The sequence below is a fragment of the Triticum dicoccoides genome, chromosome 3A (assembly GCF_002162155.2).
Source record: "Triticum dicoccoides isolate Atlit2015 ecotype Zavitan chromosome 3A, WEW_v2.0, whole genome shotgun sequence".
NCBI classification, from domain to species: domain Eukaryota; kingdom Viridiplantae; phylum Streptophyta; class Magnoliopsida; order Poales; family Poaceae; genus Triticum; species Triticum dicoccoides.
This window is the reverse complement of record NC_041384.1, coordinates 9,256,590-9,266,393: the sequence shown is the minus strand read 5'-3', so window position 1 is coordinate 9,266,393 and position 9,804 is coordinate 9,256,590. Positions and strand designations below refer to the sequence as shown.

Sequence of the window (9,804 nt, the reverse complement as noted above, 5' to 3'; positions counted from 1 at the left end):
CGCTGCTGCTAATATCTGCAGCGCTTTTTAGCAGGAAGCGCTACTGGTAAGGGAGCGCTACTGCTAACTTTATTCCTCTCGCTACTGCTAGTTTTATTAGTTTCTGTTTTTTTTTGCATATTTGTTTTGTATTTGAACAGGCTTCATACAATAATCTTTAGCATATCATACACATACAAATGTAATCATAGCATATACATACAAATAGTCTCATCAAATCATGTCATCATCATAACCATCATCCAACACAAAGTGGTCTGTCGTCATCATCTCGAAAATAGCGATACAAGTCTCGATTACTTGCAACTACATCGTCATCAATCTAAACAATGATATACGTGAGAAGAGATATCACTATGAGTGAGAGCGGAACTATGCAGTACATGAGTTCGTATCCCTCTCTCGCATTAGCGTGAACCTAAACTAACTACTGGCTGTCGCTCGAAAACCGGAAACCGGTACTCCTGGGCCTGACACTCCGGCCACTCGTCTTATACTCCTGGCGTAGCACTTCTTATCTATGCACCTGCATCGTCACATGAGTCGATGATATGCAACATATATAGTTGAGCAAGACAGACATGGCAAAAATAGAAGCAACATATCATAAGCATAAATAACAAAGTCCATCGTACCCAAAATGCCCTAACTAGAGTGATCTTCGCTAGTCGAGGAGGACGGTTTAATTACATCACAAATAAAGTTTCGTCGTGCATAGCTCAAAGTTTCGTCATACAGAAAGTATGGACTAAACGGACACATTGTCATATATCGACAATCTCTCTAACATGTCATGCCATCCATCCAAGTCAGGGAGATAGCCCCCGAGCTTAGTGAAAGGCTTCAGGTTGAGACGCTGAGCGGCTACGCGTGTTCGGATGTCTTCCCGCGACAGTTGTCCTTCTTCATAGAAAATCCCTGTTTTTTCGACGACCTCCTTCATGATGATTTGGCAAGTTCGCGCTGGATGTGATAGAACTCAGCTCGAAGTCGATGATCCTCGATATCTCCTAAGTTCTTTGCACATTGCAGAATATGGGAATCGCCGGATCTAGGTGACATGCGAAGGTTCTGGTGATCCCGTCTGTACTCCAGCATGTGGTGTAGGACATAGAATCCATCATTAAGAGAATCACTCGGTTGCTGGATGCAGCAGAAGTCGGTCTTATGGCCGAAGGCGGGCCTGCCGTCCCTTTTCTTCTTGTCCTTGACCTCTCCACCCCGTGTGCCGTAGTAAAACATAGCATTGTCGAGAACAGACTTGATGTCAGTGTAATCCTTTTTGTTAATGTTCTTCGACGAGTCCAAGTAAAGAGCGTGGGAGTATCGAGGGTAGAGGATGATGAGGATGGCGCGTCCGGCGCTGCGCAAAATAAGTACACCTCAAATTAATTAGCCTCTACCGTGCAAATGAATGATTGAAATTGAAGGAAGGATATTCATGCGGATGACTTACAGGGGATGATAAGGCACGAGAATCGCCTCCTTGTCCTTATTGGCGAGCATGAAACTGGCAATGTAGTCCCTCGTGTATTCACGGTGCTCTGCGCAGACTCCCAAGAAGCCCTCGTGCATGAAGTACGGGTCAGCGACACAGATATAAGGTATCTTCTCAACCCCGATAAGGTAGTTCATGTGCAAAGCATAAAGGCGGACAAACGTAAAATCCAGCTTCTTCACGTGAAACATGTCGAAGATGTAATTGAATCGAAGGAAGAACTTGTCCGCGGCGCATGTGTGGACGTACAAACTTTGCCGCGGCACATTAACCACTTAGAGTGGGTATCCTGGATTTTTCGAGGCGATGAGGCCCTTCTCTACCCGCAACACGTCATCATGAAGTCTCCTTAGATCGCCAAATCTGGCCCCTAGCACTGCTTTAGGTAGGATTGGTTCACCGGGGAGGGTGATGATATGATATTCGATCGCGACGACCGAACTGATGAAGTCATGAACTATGATAATGATTATGATGACGCCGACAATGTTGATCTTGAAATAATAGAGACCGGCGAGGTATATTTATATAGGCAGGCATCTGGTGATCATCACATGTTTTTTTGATTTAAAGATATATTAACAAATCACTCTTTCTTATGTCAACCCTCCAGATCAAGCAAATCTACTTCTACAGACAGCAGGACAAAGCGAGGCTCAGGCAAAAAGTTGAAGGAGGGTGTAAAGTACAACATCGATGCCATCAAAGCTAATGGTGAACCAAGCACGCCTAAGAACATTGCGAACAAGTTCATTCGTCAGTGCGGAGTTCTTGTGAGGGACCAACTCCCGATCTCCATTCAAGAATGGAAAGAGCCAAGAAATAAACGTCCAGATGTTACTTGGGTTGATGACAGAGAAAAAAAACGCTTTGGGAATCTCTCATGGAACATTTCACCCTACCAGATCATTTCACTGATGCAGATGTGCAGAAAGTCAAGGACGCTGCTCTTAGGAAGATGGCAACTGCATTCAACACCCACAAGAAAATTGTATGGGCCAACTACGTCGAAGGAGGAAGGAAGACTCCAGAATTCAAGGGAACACTCGAGAAGCAAAGAGAACACTGGCCCGCTTTCGTGAAATTCAAGGAATCAGAATTATCTAAGGAACGGTCGAGAAAAGACAAGGCCAATGCCGCAAAAAAGACGCAGTTCCGTAGGCCGGGGCCAGGTGGCTACGCGGTGGCAATGCCTAAGTGGGATAAGTCTGAGCAAGAGATGGTGGATGCAGGGGTCACTCCAGTTACTAGGAGCTGGCCCCCTAGGTGCAGAACTTGGTTCTATGCGCATGGGGGGCGTTGGACCCGAAGACAGCCCTGGTTTCGAAGAAGGCAAGTCTAAAAGGAGCCGAAGAAAAGTTACTTGAAGCAATAGAAGATGCTCGAAAGGGGGTGTTCACGCCCAACAGAGAGAACGACGAGCTTACGCGCGCCCTGGGAAATCTTGAACACCCGGGAAGAACACGAGGCAAGGGCGTTGTTCCGTGGTATGAGGGCTTTTCGGACTAGAACGCCGACTACAGAAGCCGTGCAAGAAGGAAGATGGAGGAGGAGAAGAAGAGGAAGCTGGAGGAGGAGCAGAGGAAGCATGAAGCAGAACGCCTTCTAGGCCTAGAATCAGCGCACACAGACTTGGCACTGAAATTCCAGTGGCAGCAACAGCAGGTCGACTCACTTAGCCAGGAAAGGGGGTCTCAGCAGCGGTAACGGCTAGCGGATGATCCATAATTGGATAGCACCGTCCCATCCATGCCGAGAAGCAGCGTTGGTTCCGCCCCGGGCGACACATTGCTGGATAGATACCATGTGGATGACATCATGGAGAGCACTAACTGCGAGCTACACTTCAAAATGAAGAACATATCCATGAAGGTGGCGGACGCCATTGCTTATACAAATCCCCCCGATGCAACCTTCCATTGCAACCCGATTCCAGCGGGCTATGCTCGTGTCGTGGTTGATGAGGTGGTGGACCAATATTCGGGGCTAGAGCTTGACATTCCTGGATTTGACGAGGAGCACACACTGGGAGAAGCCATACATCGCATCATCCTATGGAGAAAGGATTGCATCATCTTTTGAAGGCCACCGACACCGCGTCGTCATCCGACTCCTCCTCGATGTGAGGCCACTCCTCCTCCAAGTCCAGCACAGTAGCAGGCCACTCCTCCTACTTCAAGTCCGGCACAGCGTGAGGCCACTCCTCCTGCTTCAAGTCCGACACCGCGTGATGCCAGTCCTCCTGCTTCAAGTTCGGCACAGCGTGAGTCCACTCTTCCTGCTTCAAGTCCGACACCGCGTGAGACTACTCCTCCTGCTTCAAGTCCGGCACAGCGTCAGTCCACTCCTCATGCTCCAACTAAGGCACGTCAGCCGTCTCCACCGCCTCAGCAATTGCGGAAGAGAGCCGACGCAGCTGTGGTGCGTAGCGGTACGAGTCGAGGTAGTACAGAAAGTACAGGCGGAGGCAAGCGATATAAATATGGTCCAAGCGTCACTCCTCTTTCTCAGAGGCCTTACGACATGACCGAGGAGAAAAACATAGCCATAATGCAGGCACATCGAGCACGAGTACAGAAGGAGTCGAGCTCGAGCCAAGCAGCTGGCAAAAAAGCGGGAAAACCGTTGCCCAGTTGGGAGAACAGGCGGCGCAATCGATCCTCCCGCTTGTTGTGCCAATAATACATAAGAGTACCGGCGCCCTATATATATGTGGGCAAACCGTTAACGTTCCCCAGTTGGGCAATCTGGTAATAACCGAGGAGCATGTAATGCAGACTGAAATGCTCAAGATCACTGTTGGACAACTCCTCGAGATCGAGCCCATGTCTCCCCTTAGAGAGGAGGAAATAAAACGGAAATATGTACGCGGCAAACCTTTGGTCGAGCCCGAGGAGGTCAAGAACCTCCCAACGATAATGTATGAATTGCATGATTGGTACATGAAAATTACCAAGAGTTCCAATTGAGAGTCCCTCATGGCGCAAGTCAAGGAAGAGCATTACTTCCATAAGAAAGCTCTGTCCGTTGAGTATTCAAAACTATTTCAGTTATTCAATCAAGATGCACTCGACAAATCTATTATCAGTTGCTATTGTATGTAAGTGATTTCTTTCTGTAATTTAAGTCTCAAGCTAGATGTAGTGCTTACTGATCGATCATTACCTGTAATTATCCTTACTATATATATATATTCTTTTTTGTGGTATTATGCAGGATGAAGATGTATGAAATGAAAAAAGCTGGACGTGATGGCATTGGGTTCATTGACCCAAATACCATTAATGAACACACATGGAAATTGGAATGGTGTAAAGCAGATGTAGATAATAACATGCTAGAGTTCTTGAAGCGCCTCAATACCAATGAAAATATACTACTTCCTTACAAGTTCCTGTGAGTCACATTGTCTTGTACTACAAATTCTATTTTTGCTTACTAGCTAGCTAAATGTTGATTAGTGTTATGCACATGCCCGCTTAATTAAGATATGCAAACATGTGCGCATGCAGTTATCACTGTATCTTGTTAGTCATTAAAGTTAAAGAAAGAACAATTGAAGTACTGGACTCACTATAAAAAAGAAAGTGACTTCACCATCTTGAAGGGGATAGTCAACAGGTAATTTCAATCATTATTAACTATATCTCGGCCTATTTTGTTCGTCATTTTCCTGATATCAACTATTTCAATCATAACCCTTATTCATTTTCTTTGCCGGTGGGCAGGGCTTGGGCAAAGTTCATTAAGGTGACTCTAGGCAAATGGCGACAAAACCTGTTTTGGTATCGACCCAAGGTAAGTAATTAAGTAGTACTAGCTAGCTACCATCTCTTTAATTCTTGTTTCAATACCATTAATTAATTATCATGCTTGATTAATTATTATCTGATTAAATTCAATTCTCGTACACAGGCCATGAAGCAGGCGTCGGGGACTGATGCGTGTGCATTCTACATTTGCGAAAACATTCGCATGATGGCGTCCGAAAAGAGCAAATCTGATAGACAGCAATGGGCACATTTGACAGAACACTATTCACAATTTTTACATGATTATCGATATCTAGTCACGCAACAAATACACATGCATGCATATTGATCTCCTTCTTAACAGTTCAAAGACGTGCGGGAGAAGCTCCTACCAACGGAGCGCATACGAGCACTTCAAAAGAAAATAGCGGGATTTTTGTTCGACCAGGTCATAGATCCCAAAGGAGAATATATATATATATATATATATATATATATATATATATATATATATATATATATCAGTTCTACGAGAAATTCTATTTATATATATGCATAACGTGTACAATATGTAGTATCGTAAAATACCAGCAAACAAAAAAGAACTAAATGCAAAACACAAAATTAAAGGAAAAATAAAAAATAAAACCAAAACCCCCTCAAATATTGTAGTACCGGTTGGTGTTACCAACCGGTACTAAAGGGCTCTCCGCCCCTGATGCTGGCTCGTACCACGTGGGTGCATTTTAGTGGCGGTTCGTGCCGAACTGGTGCTAAAGGGGGGGACCTTTAGTCCCCACTCTTTAGTGCCGGTTGCGGAACCGGCACTACAGGCCCTTACGAACCGGTGATACATCCCGGTTTTGCACTAGCGTAAGTAACATTTTCAGAGCATCGAATTTGTTTTTTTACCACGTCTTCAACCAATGTGATTTTGCGATGAAATTTTGCATGCACAACTAACATTTCTGAAAGTATGCCACAAAAAAATTCAGATTATTTGATTTTTTTTATATTACAGTTCACACCGGGAGCAAACCAGGAGCATTTGCTCCCGAGTGTAGAAACTCTAGGTCCCAACATATATCGCTTTTGAAGTTAGTTCAGAACCCAAAGTATTGTGCACTCTCGAACCCAAAATTCTTCTTGCTAATGGGGATGCCAAGGCTACTTCACAAATTACTTTGACGTCCAATCAGTGAGAAAACCATATATAGCGCTCTAGCTAGCTGGGCTAGGGTAACAACTTAGCATCTCTTTTTGGACAGGGCACGAAGAACTACCAACTATGCGCCTAATGAGTAACGGAGAGCAGTGATGGCCTGATTTCTAGCAAAAACAGCAAAACCGACAGGTTGGGCCCACCTGTCGGGCTGACATGGCATGCCTATGTGGACAAAATGCTGAGGTGGACGGGGACCCACCTGTCAGCGTCACATATTTCCCCGTTTTCCTCTTTATTCCTCATCTCTCGCTTCCACCTCTCTCTCTCCTCCGGCGAGCACGCCGCCGTCCTCCCCCCTATATCCTTGCCCGAGCGGTGGCGCCCACCTATCTCCCCCATCGACACTCCATGGAGAGACAGACTAGCTGCCGCCGCTCCCGCTCCCGTGAACCTCCAACGCCACCTCCCTGAGCTCGGGCGTGCGTGCTCACGACGGTGGCCGGTGATAGGGTGCTATTGCGGCAAGGTCGCTGCGGCAGATAGGAGAAGACCATACGCAGGCAATCATCTCGACGGCGAGCTCGCTCTGGGTGCGGGCGACCTCGCGTCGTTGTCACCATCGACGACGGATCCGCAGGGCACCTTCTATCCCGGCGCGAGAACACCCACCACGCCTACGTTCCATGGCTGCTCCACCTACCCTGCCCGCGCTCGATGGAGAGGCGGACAAGCTACCGCTGTTATCCATGACCCCCCGGTGGCCGGTCGCAGGGTGGTGACCACGGCGAGGTCACTGCGGCGGAGAGGGGAAGGAGTACCCGCAGGCAAGCAACAGCAAACGGCGGCAGAAGCAAGCATGCACGGGGCAAGGTCTCCTGTAGTCGTGCTCCTCTTCGACTAGGCGCTAGCGCCAGGCAGCGATCTGGGCGGCATGGCGGATCCTCGCCGGATCTGGGCGGGACAAGTGCTAGAGGTGCGGCTGGGGCAGGATCCATGCGGGTCAGTGGCTTGTGGCTGCGGATGGTAGGTGGTTGGGTCGGCGGGGAGGCTCGCCGGGGTAAGGCTCCGGCCGCGGCGCTGGATATTGTTGGTTGTGTCGGGGCTGCTAGGGAAGAAATTGACTTGGGGAGAGAGAGGGGGATAAGAGAGATGCCGACAGGTGGGGCCTTCAGCCACCTCAGCGAACTATCCATGTAGGCATCTCACATCAGCCCGACAGGTGGGCCCAACCGGTCAGATCCGTGTTTTCACGGCCAAATTTGAGCATCAGTGCTCCGCGTTACAGATTAGGCGCAGTTTCTGTGGTTTTTTTGCCCTGGCACAAATGTGGTATCAAGTTGTTACCTAGCTCCAAGTGTGATGGTTTTGGCTAAATAACTATATATTAGTCGTGCATGATTTAAGGCCGATGTAAGAACAATGGAGATACAATAATGAAAATTTCGAGAGTTACTCCCAGCTAAAAGAAAACCATGCATATGCATGCATGTACTACTTTGTGAACGTAAAAGGCACAAGAGTATTACCGACTTCCGAACACCACTATTCATGATGAATTCCTCTCACGACGATCAAGAGAGATATTCAGCAGCAAATTTAACCAATCATGAACTGGTGAGTACTACTCATGATGAATTCCTCCGTTCAAGGCCAAGAAAGAGATAAAAGCAGCTTAAAACTTTATAAATCTTCAACTGTTCTCCGTCGAAGACCCAGAGAGAAAATCAGCTGCACATCTGATCAATCTAACCAATCCGTTCACGATCTTGGCACCACCTACAAACACAACATCGAGCACAACATGTTAATTTTGTGCTTCACCATTGTTAACCAGTACATGTATACACAAACTTTGTTCTGGTAGAATAATTCAGAGGGGAGTGAAGCCAGAAAATGTAACTGTGTGTTACTAGCTATTACGTGCGTACCTCAACAGACAGCAGGGGAGTGAAGCTCGAGAGAACAGAAACTTGGATCACAGTTCCCTTCTTTTTCCAATATACAATCGTGTGCAACTAGAAGCAACGAAACCCGGTTTCTCAAAAAGAAGCAGCAAAACCAACGAGCATCACATTACGCCCTGCATGCATGCCAGAAGAAAAACTAAATAAATTCGTTCCAAGGCCCTATCCAGTGAGAATCTAGTGTGAGGGTTAATGTTTTACATATTACATGATGTTTGTATCTGGAGTAATTCATTTTTTCCGATAAAAACGTGGAGTAATTCATTTCAGAACGAAGCAGTTATAATAGGCATTTTTAGAAAACTAGTTAGGTGTGAGGATCCACCGCCTCTTGAGTGAAAACTGTGCCTCGCTAGTGAGAAAACCTTAAAATTATCAAGAGTGCATACCTCGTATCCAACAGAACTCATGATCTGCCCAAGACCAAGAAAGAAAAGCAGCAGCAAAGTTAAGCCATAATCAACTGACGAGGACCGGACTCATGATCAATTTCTCTGTCCAAGACCAGCCAAGAGATGAATGCAGCTGCCTCACTTAACAAATCTTCAAATGACGGGAATAACTACTCAGGAATCAGGAATCACAGGATGGGTTCCTCTGCTGAAGACCATGAGAGAGAATCAGCTGCAAGTTGGATCAATCTAACTCATCGGCACCACCTACATAAGTACAAGCACAGTAACAAGGACAATATGTTACGTTTGTGTTTAGCCATCGTCAACAAGTAATGCTACTCAACTACATATATACGCAAACTTTCTTCTGGAAGAATAATTAGTACATGCGTACCTTAACAGCAGACAGCAGACAAGAAGCTCGAGATAGCAGAAACTTAGATTGGCAGTCTGATCTGCTTCCTCGATCATCAAACTGGTAATGCAGGAGTGTGATGCTTTGCCCTCAGAAGCTGCAGACAGACCAAAGCAAGTTGGCTCCTCCTTTCTTCTCTGCTTGGAACTAAAGAGTGCAAAATGCGTTGCTTGATACCCCCATATTCAGTAGCTTCATGGATGCATGGGCTTTTGCTTCCTCCGTTCCTCTTTGCCAAAGCATAAATCAACATATGTATGTTGCTGCTTTGTTTTTGCTTTTTCTTTTTTCTTTTTCTTTTCCAAAGATGATTGAGATGCAGCTGCTCTTGCAAGCTTGTTTTTTTTTTTTTTGCTTTTCCAGCACTACAGATTTCCATGGTGTTTTCTGCTTTTGGAGATAGCTTTTGCACTAAAGATGATTGAGGCAGGCAACACATCGCAAGTGTCTCTGTCTCCTAACTTCCCGAGGGTAGCAGCACTCCCTCTGTCTAAAATATTCGACATGTATTCTGACTGTCCAAGTTCAATCTTTGTGCAACAATAATCTAACAACATTACATTGTAATAAAATAGTTTTCTTATGGTTTTATTTTTGGAACCAGTCAGAAACACT

At 46.1% G+C, this 9,804-nt stretch overlaps 1 long non-coding RNA gene across 1 annotated transcript; it reads right to left on the bottom strand.

Annotated features, from left to right (window-relative positions):
• Positions 1–467: 467 nt before the first annotated feature.
• LOC119270913 lies at positions 468–9,394 on the bottom strand. Its single transcript, XR_005134364.1, has 5 exons — positions 9,169–9,394; positions 8,769–9,038; positions 8,344–8,495; positions 7,942–8,191; positions 468–526 (listed from the first exon to the last, which is right to left on the bottom strand). It is a non-coding gene; the product is annotated as an uncharacterized LOC119270913 (long non-coding RNA).
• Positions 9,395–9,804: the final 410 nt, after the last annotated feature.